Here is a 10,061-nt window from a genome sequence, read left to right as displayed (position 1 = left end):
CCTGGCTGATGAGGGCTGAAAGCCTGAAACCGGTCCTAGGATGCTTGTTTCCAGTCCGGGGATGACCAGACCTAGCAATTCGGGCTGACTGATCCCATTGGGCGCACGGTCAAGACTGATTTGCATATTGCTGGGTCTAAACTGGAATGGCATGGTGAGCAAAAAACGACGGATTTAGGCCCAGATCTCTGTACTGCGGTGAATGTATGACATTGTTCTGCATTCTGTCCATCAATTGTTCTTTTTGCATTTTTCACCACGAGTGGGACGGGTATGCCCAGACGTGGGTCCCGTGCATTCCATGCCACTGGAGTCAAGCTATCCTGGCTGATGAGGGCTGAAAGCCCGAAAGTGGTCCTCGGATGCTTGTTTCCAGTCCAGAGAGGACCTGGCCTGGCAACTCAGGCTGGACTGTCCCCATTGGGCGCAGGGTCAAGACTGATTTGCTTATGACTGGGTCCAAACTGGAATGGCATGGTGAGCAAAAAACGATGAATTTAGGCCCAGATCTCTGTACTGGGGTGAATGGATGACATTGTTCTGCATTCTGTCCATCAATTGTTCTTTTTGCGTTTTTCTCCCAGAGGGACGGGTATGCCCAGACGTGGGTCCTGTGCACTCCATGCCACTGGAGTCAAGCTATCATAGCTGATCAGGGCTGAAAGTCCAAAACCGGTCCTAGGATGCTTGCTTCCAGTCCAGGGAGGACCTGACCTGGCCTGGAAGTTCGGGCTGGACTGTTCCCATTGGGTGCAGGGTCAAGACTGAGTTGCATATGACTGAGTCCAAACTGGAAGGCATGGTGAGCAAAGAAACTATGGATTCAGGCCCAGATCTCTGTACTGGGGTGAATGTTTGACATTGTTCTGAATTCTGTCCATCAATTGTTCTTTTTGCATTTGTCACGCCAAGTGGGTCGGGTATGCCCAGACGTGGATCCCGTGCTCTCCATGCCACTGGAATCAAGCTATCCTGGCTGATGAGGGTTGAGAGCCCGAAACCGGTCCTAGGATGCTTGTTTCCAGTCCAGAGAGGACCTGGCCTGGCAGCTCAGGCTGGACTGTCCCCATTGGGCGCAGGGTCAAGACTGATTTGCTTATGGCTGGGTCCAAACTGGAATGGCATGGTGAGCAAAAAACGATGAATTTAGGCCCAGATCTCTGTACTGGGGTAAATGGATGACATTGTTCTGCATTCTGTCCATCAATTGTTCTTTTTGCATGTCACCCCGAGTGGGACGGGTATGCCCAGACGTGAGTCCCATGCTCTCCATGCCACTGGAGTCAAGCTTTCCTGGCTGATGTGGGTTGAAAAAGCCCGAAACCGGTCCTAGGATGCTTGTTAACAGTCCGGGGATGACCTGGCCTAGCAATTCGGGCTGACTGATCCCATTGGGCGCACGGTCAAGACTGATTTGCATATTGCTGGGTCCAAACTGGAATGGCATGGTGAGCAAAAAACGATGGATTTAGGCCCAGATCTCTGTACTGCGGTGAATGTATGACATTGTTCTGCATTCTGTCCATCAATTGTTCTTTTTGCATTTGTCACCACAAGTGGGACTGGTATGCTCAGAGGTGTGTCCAATGCTCTACATGCCACTAGAGTTAAGCTATTATAGCTGATCAGGGCTTAAAACCCAAAACCGGTCTTAGGATGCTTGCTTCCAGTCCAAGGAGGACCTGACCTGGCCTGGAATTCGGGCTGGACTGTTCCCATTGGGTGCAGGGTCAAGACTGATTTGCATATGACTAGGTCCAAACTGGAAGGCATGGCGACCAAAAAAACAATAGATTTAAATTCAGATCTCTGTACTGGGGTGAATGTATGACACTGTTCTGCATTCTATCCATCAATTGCTCTTTTTGCATTTGTCACCCCGAGAGGGACGGATATGCTCAGATGTGGGTCCTGTGCTCTCCATGCCACTGAAATGAAGCTATCCTGGCTGATGAGGGCTGAAAGCCTGAAACCGGTCCTCGGATGCTTGTTTCCAGTCCAGGGAGGTCCTGGTCTGGCAGTTCGGGCTGGACTGTTCCCATTGGGCGCAGGGTCAAGACTGATTTGCAGATGGCTGGGTCCAAACTGTAATGGCATGGTGAGCAAAAAAACTACGGATTTAGGCCCAGATCTCCGTACTGGGGTGAATGTATGATATTGTTCGGCATTCTTTCCATCAATTGTTCTTTTTGCATTTGTCACCCAGTGGGACGGGTATGCCCAGACGTGGGTCCCGTGCACTCCATGACACTGGAGTCACGCTATCCTGGCTGATGAGCGCCGAAAGCCCGAAACCGGTCCAAGGATGCTTGTTTCCAGTCCAGGGAAACCCCGGCCTGGCAGTTCGGGATGGACTTTTCCCATTGGGCGCAGAGTCAAGACTGATTTTCAGATGGCTGGGTCCAAACTGGAATGGCATGGTGAGCAATAAACCGATGGATTTAGGCCCAGATCTCTGTACTGGGGTTAATCGTACGACCTTGTTCTGCATTCTGTCCATCAAATTTTCTTTTTGAATTTTTCACCCCGAGTGGGACGAGTATGCCCAGATGTGGGTACCGTGCTCTCCATACCACTGGAGTCAAGCTATCCTGGCTGATGAGGGCTGAAAGCCCGAAACCTATCCTAGGATGCCTGTTTCCATTCCATTCCATTCCTGGGCTATCAGTTCGGGCTCGACTGTTTCCATTGGGCGCAGGGTCAATACTGATTTGCATACGGCTGGGTCTAATCTGGAATGGCATGGTGAGTGAAAAAATATGGATTTAGGCCCAGATCTCTGTACTGGGGTGAATGTATGACATTGTTCTGCTTTCTGTCCATCAATTGTTCTTTTTGCATTTGTCACCCCGAGTGGGAAGGGTATGCCCAGACGTGGGTCCCGTGCACTCCATGCCACTGGAGTCAAGCTATCCTGGCTGATGAGGTCAGAAAGCCCGAAACTGGTCCTCGGATGCTTGTTTCCAGTCCAGAGAGGACCTGGCCTGGCAGCTCAGGCTGGACTGTTCCCATTGGGCGCAGGGTCAAGACTGATTTGCTTAGGGCTGGGTCTAAACTGGAATGGCATGGTGAGCAAAAAAACGATGGATTTACGCCAAGATCTCTGTACTGGGGTGAATGGATGACATTGTTCTGCATTCTGTCCATCAATTGTTCTTTTTGCATTTGTTACCATGAGTGGGACGGGTATGCTCAGAGGTGTGTCCAGTGCTCTACATGGCACTGGAGTCAAGCTATCATAGCTGATCAGGGCTGAAAGCCCAAAACCGGTCCTAGGATGCTTGCCTCCAGTCCAGTGAGGACCTGACGTGTCCTGGAAGTTCGGGCTGGACTGTTCCCATTGGGTGCAGGGTCAAGACTGATTTGCGTATGGCTGGGTCCAAACTGGAAGGCATGGTTAGCAAAAAAAAATGGATTTAGGTCCACATCTCTGTACTGGGGTGAATGTATGACACTGTTCTGCATTCTGTCCATCAATTGTTCTATTTGCATTTGTCACCCCGAGTGGGACGGGTATGCTCAGACGTGGGTTTCCGTGCTCTCCATGCCACCGGAATCAAGCTATCCTGGCTGATGAGGGCTGAAAGCCTGAAACTGGTCCTAGGATGCTTGTTTCTAGTCCAGAGAGGACCTGGCCTGGCAGCTCAGGCTGGACTGTTCCCATTGGGCGCAGGGTCAAGACTGATTTGTATTTGGCTGGGTCCCAACTGGAATGGCATGTGAGCAAAAAAACTATGGATTGAGGCCCAGATCTCTGTACTGGGGTGAATGTATGACATTGCTCTGTATTCTGTCCATCAATTGTTCTTTTTGCATTTGTCAATCTGAGTGGATCGGGTATGCCCAGACGTGCATCCGGTTCTCTCCATGACACTGGAGTCACGCTATACTGGCTGATGAGCGCCGAAAGCCCGAAACCGGTCCAAGGATGCTTGTTTCCAGTCCAGGGAAAACCTGGCCTGGCAGTTCGGGATGGACTTTTCCTATTGGGCGCAGAGTCAAGACTGATTTTCATATGGCTGGGTCCAAATTGGAATGGCATGGTGAGCAAAAAAAAGATGGATTTAGGCCCAGATCTCTGTACTGGGGGGAATGTATGACATTGTTCTGCATTCTGTCCATCAATTGTTCTTTTCGCATTTGTCACCCCCTATGGGACGGGTATGCCCAGACGTGGGTCCCATGCTCTCCATGACACTGGAGTCAAGTTATCCTGACTGATGAGGGCTGAAATCCTGAAACCGGTCCTACGATGCTTGTTTCCAGTCCAGGGAAGACCTGGCAGCTCGGGCTGGATTGTTCCCATTGGGCGCAGGGTCAAGACTAATTTGCATATGACTGGGTCAAAACTGGAATGGCATGGTGAGCAAAAAAACAATGGATTTAGGCCCAGATCTCTGTACCTGGGTGAATGTATGACATTGTTCTGCATTTTGTCGATCAATTGTTCTTTTTGCATATGTCACCCCGAGTGGGATGGGTATGCCCAGACGTGGGTCCCGTGCTCTCTATGCCACTGGAGTCAAGCTATCCTGGCTGATGAGGGCTGAAAGCCCCAAACCGGTCCTTAGATTCTTGTTTCCAGTCCATAGAGGACCTGGTCTGGCAGTTCAGGCTGGACTGTTTCCATAGGGTGCAGGGTCAAGACTGATTTGCCTATGGCTGAGTCCAAACTGGAATGGCATGGTGCGCAAAAAAATGATGGATTTAGGCCAAGATCTTTGTACTGGGGTGAATGTATGACATGGTTCTGCATTCTATCCATCAATTCTTCTTTTTGCATTTGTCCCCCCGAGTGGGACGGGTATGCCCTGACGTGGGTCCCGTGTTCTCCATGCCAGTGGAGTCAAGCTATCCTGACTGATGAAGGCTGAAAGCCCGAAACCTGTCCTAGGATGCTTATTTCCAGTCCAGAGAGGACCTGGCCTGGCAGTTCGGGATTGACAGTTCCCATTGGGAGCTGGGTCAAGACTGATGTGCATATGGCTGGGTCCAAACTAGAATGGCATGGTCAGCAAAAAACAATGTATTTAGACCCAAATCTCTGTACTGGGGTAAATGTATGACATTGTTCTGCATTCTGTCAATCAAATGTTCTTTTTCCAGTTGTCACCCCGAGTGGGACGGGTATTCCCAGACGTGGGTCCCGTGCACTCCATGCCACTGGAGTCAAGCTTTCCTTGCTGATGAGGGCTGAAAGCCCGAAACCTTTCCTGGGATGCTTGTTTTCAGTCCAGAGAGGACCTGGCCTGGCAGTTCGGGATGGACTTTTCCTATTGGGCGCAGAGTCAAGACTGATTTTCCTACTGCTGGGTTCAAACTGGAATGGCATGGTGAGCAATAAAACGATGGATTTAGGCCCAGATCTCTGTGCTGGGGTTAATCGTACGACCTTGTTCTGCATTCTGTCTATCAAATTTTCTTTCTGCATTTGTCACCCCGAGTGGGACGAGTATGCCCAGATGTGGGTCCCGTGCTCTCCATGCCACTGGAGTCAAGCTATCCTGGCTGATGAGGGCTGAAAGCCCGAAACCGATCCTAGGATGCCTGTTTCCATTCCAGGGAGGACCTGGCCTAGCAGTTCGGGCTCGACTGTTTCCATTGGGCGCAGGGTCAATACTGATTTACATATGGCTGGGTCCAATCTGCAATGGAATGGTGAGTGAAAAAAGATGGATTTAGGCCCAGATCTCTGTACTGGGGTGAATGTATGACATTGTTCTGCATTCTGTCCATCGATTGTTCTTTTTGCATTGGTCACTCAGTGGGACGGGTATGCCCAGATGTGGGTCCCATGCACTCCATGCTACTGGAGTCAAGCTATCCTGGCTGATGAGGGCTGAAAGTCTGAAACTGGTACTAGGATGCTTGTTTCCAGTCCAGAGAGGACCTGGCCTGGCAGCTCAGGCTGGACTGTTCCCATTGGGCGCAGGGTCAAGACTGATTTGCATTTGGCTGGGTCCTATCAGGAATGGCATGTGAGCAAAAAAACTATGGATTTAGGCCCAGAACCCAGTACTGGGGTGAATGTATGACATTGTTCTGTATTCTGTCCATCAATTGTTCTTTTTGCATTTGTTACCCCGAGTGGGACGGGTATGCTCAGACGTGGGTCCCGTACTCTCCATGACACTGGAGTCACGCTATCCTGGCTGATGAGGGCCGAAAGCCGGAAACCGGTCCAAGGATGCTTGTTTCCAGTCCAGGGAAAACCCAGCCTGGCAGTTCGGGATGGACTTTTCCCATTGGGCGCAGAGTCAAGACTGATTTTCATATGGCTGGGTCCAAACTGGAATGGCATGGTGAGCAATAAACCGGTGGATTTAGGCCCAGATCTATGTACTGGGGTTAATAGTACGACCTTGTTCTGCATTCTGTCTATCAAACTTTCTTTTTGCATCTGTCACCCCGGGTGGGACGAGTATGCTCAAACGTGGCTCCCGTGCTCTCCATTCCACTGGAATCAAGCTATCCTGGATGATGAGGGCTGAAAGCCTGAAACTGGTCCTAGGATGCTTGTTTCCAGTCCAGTGAGGACCTGGCCTGGCAGTTCGGGCTGGACTGTTCCTATTGGGCACAGGGTTAAGACTGATTTGCATATGGCTGGGTCCAAACTGGAATGGCATGCTGAGCAAAAAAAAGATGGATTTAGGCCCAGATCTCTGTACTGGGGTGAATGTATGACATTGTTCTGCATTCTTTCCATCAATTGTTCTTTTTGCATTTGTCACCCAGTGGGACGGGTATGCCCAGACGTGGGTCCCATGCACTCCATGCCACTGGAGTCAAGCTATCCTGGCTGGTGAGGGCTGAAAGTCCGAAACTGGTCCTAGGATGCTTGTTTCCAATCCAGAGAGGACCTGGCCTGGCAGCTCAAGCTGGACTGTTCCCATTGGGCGCAGAGTCAAGACTGATTTTCATATGGCTGGGTCCAAACTTGAATGGCATGGTGAGCAATAAACCGATGGACTTAGGCCCAGATCTCTGTACTGAGGTTAATCGTACGACCTTGTTCTGCATTCTGTCTATCAAACTTTCTTTTTGCATCTGTCACCCCGAGTGGGACGAGAATGCTCAGGCGTGGGTCCCGTGCTCTCCATTCTACTGGAATCAAGCTATCCTGGCTGATGAGGGCTGAAAGCCTGAAACTGGTCCTAGGATGCTTGTTTCCAGTCCAGTGAGGACCTGGCCTGGCAGTTCGGGCTGAACTGTTCCTATTGGGCACAGGATTAAGACTGATTTGCACATGGCTGGGTCCAAACTGTAATGGCATGCTGAGCAAAAAAAAGATGGATTTAGGCCCAGATCTCTGTACTGGGGTGAATGTATGTCATTGTTCTGCATTCTGCCCATCAATTGTTCTTTTTGCATTTGGCAACCAGTGGGACGGGTATGCCCAGACGTGGGTCCCATACACTCCATGCCACTGGATTCAAGCTATTCTGGCTGGTGAGGGCTGAAAGTCCGAAACTGGTCCTAGGATGCTTGTTTCCAATCCAGAGAGGACCTGGCCTGGCAGCTCAGGCTGGACTGTTCCCATTGGGCGCAGGGTCAAGACTGATTGGCATTTGGCTGGGTCCAAACTGGAATGGAATGGTGAGCAAAAAAACTATGGATTTAGGCCCAGATCTCTGTACTGGGGTGAATGTATCAACTAAAGAAGAATATCAAAGCCGGTTCAAGGAATATCTATTAGGGCCTAAAAAGTAGGTCCCTGTTATAGAACAAGACAAAACTGGAAAAATTTAAACAAGAAAAATAAACAACATTTTTTACATCAAACACCCACTCAAGATTTGAATATAGATATAAAGATAAAGATATACATACACCTTTTTGCTAGTTTTTTTGTTATTTTTAATTCAGTGATTTATTTTAGTAATTCATTGAACACATCTTGAGTGGGTGTTTGATGTAAAAAAATTTGTTTATTTTTCTTGTTTAACTTTTTCCAGTTTTGTCTTGTTCTATAACAGGGACCTACTTTTTAGGCCCTAATAGATATTCCTTGAACCGGCTTTGATATTCTTCTTTAGTTGATTGTCTCTTTCCCCGCGTAAACCGGTTCTTTATGGTGCATTTGGGGTCCCCCCTCGTAAATGGTTCTGGGGTGAATGTATGACATTGTTCTGCATTATTTCCATCAATTGTTCTTTTTGCATTTGTCACCCAGTGGGACGGGTATGCCCAGACGTGGGTCCCGTGCACTCCATGACACTGGAGTCATGCTATCCTGGCTGATGAGGGCCGAAAGCCCGAAACCGGTCCAAGGATGCTTGTTTCCAGTCCAGGGAAAGCCCGGCCTGGCAGTTCGGGATGGACTTTTCCCATTGGGCGCAAAGTCAAGGCTGATTTTCATATGGCTGGGTCCAAACTGGAATGGCATGGTGAGCACTAAACCGATGGATTTAGGCCCAGATCTCTGTACTGGGGTTATTCGTATGACCTTGTTCTGCATTCTGTCTATCAAACTTTCTTTTTGCATCTGTCACCCCGAGTGGAACGAGTATGCCCAGATGTGGGTCCCCTGCTCTCCATGCCACTGGAGTCAAGCTATCCTGGCTGACGAGGGCTGAAAGCCCGAAACCGATCCTAGGATGCCTGTTTCCATTCCAGGGAGGACCTGGCCTAGCAGTTCGGGATCGACTGTTTCCATTGGGCGCAGGGTCAATACTGATTTGCATATGGCTGGGTCCAATCTGGAATGGCATGGTAAGTGAAAAAGATGGATTTAGGCCCAGATCTCTGAACTGGGGTGAATGTATGACATTGTTCTGCTTTCTACCCATCAATTGTTCTTTTTGCATTTGTCATCCCGAGTGGGAAGGGTATGCCCAGACATGGGTCCCGTTCACTCCATGCCACTGGAGTCAAGCTATTCTGGCTGATGAGGTCTAAAAGCCCGAAACTGGTCCTCGGATGCTTGTTTCCAGTCCAGAGAGGACCTGGCCTGGCAGCTCAGGCTGGACTGCTCCTATTGGGCGCAGGGTCAAGACTGATTTGATTAGGGCTGGGTCCAAACTGGAATGGCATGGTGAGCAAAAAAACGATTGATTTAGGCCCAGATCTCTGTACTGGGGTGAATGGATGTCATTGTTCTGCATTCTGTCCATCAATTGTTCTTTTTGCATTTGTCACCCTGGGTTGGACGGGTATGTCGAGACGTGAGTCCTATGCTCTCCAATCCACTGGAGTCAAGCTATCCTGGCTGATGAGGGTTGAAAAAGCCCGAAACCGGTCCTAGGATGCTTGTTTCCAATCCAGGGATGACCTGGCCTAGCAGTTCCGGCTGACTGATCCCATTGGGCGCACGGTCACAACTGATTTGCATATTGCTGTGTCCAAATTGGAATGGCATGGTGAGCAAAAAAACGATGGATTTAGGCCCAGATCTCTGTACTGCGGTGAATGTATGACATTGTTCTGCATTCTGTCCATCAATTGTTCTTTTTGCATTTGTGACCATGAGTGGGACGGGTATGCTCAGAGGTGTGTACAGTGCTCTACATGCCACTGGAGTCAAGCTATCATAGCTGATCAGGGCTGAAACCCCAAAACCGGTCCTAGGATGCTTGCCTCCAGTCCAGGGAGGACCTGACGTGGCCTGGAAGTTCGGGCTGGAGTGTTCCCATTGGGTGCAGGGTGAAGACTGATTTGCGTATGGCTGGGTCCAACCTGGAAGGCATGGTGAGCAAAAAAACAATGTATTTAGGTCCACATCTCTGTAATGGGGTGAATGTATGACACTGTTCTGCATTCTGTCCATCAATTGTTCTTTTTGCATTTGTCACCCCGAGTGGGACGGGTATGCTCAGACGTGGGTCCCGTTCTCTCCATGCCACTGGAATCAAGCTATCCTGGCTGATGAGGGCTGAAAGCCTGAAACTGGTCCTAGGATGCTTGTTTCCAGTCCAGGGAGGACCTGGCCCTGCAGTTCGAGCTGGACTGTTCCCATTGGGCACAGGGTCAAGACTAATTTGCATATGGCTGGGTCCAAACTGGAATGGCATGCTGAGCAAAAAAAGATGGATTTAGGCCCAGATCTCTGTACTGGGGTGAAT

The sequence above is a fragment of the Triturus cristatus genome, chromosome 9 (genome assembly GCF_964204655.1).
Source record: "Triturus cristatus chromosome 9, aTriCri1.1, whole genome shotgun sequence".
Taxonomy (NCBI): Eukaryota; Metazoa; Chordata; class Amphibia; order Caudata; family Salamandridae; genus Triturus; species Triturus cristatus.
This window is presented reverse-complemented; position numbering follows the sequence as displayed.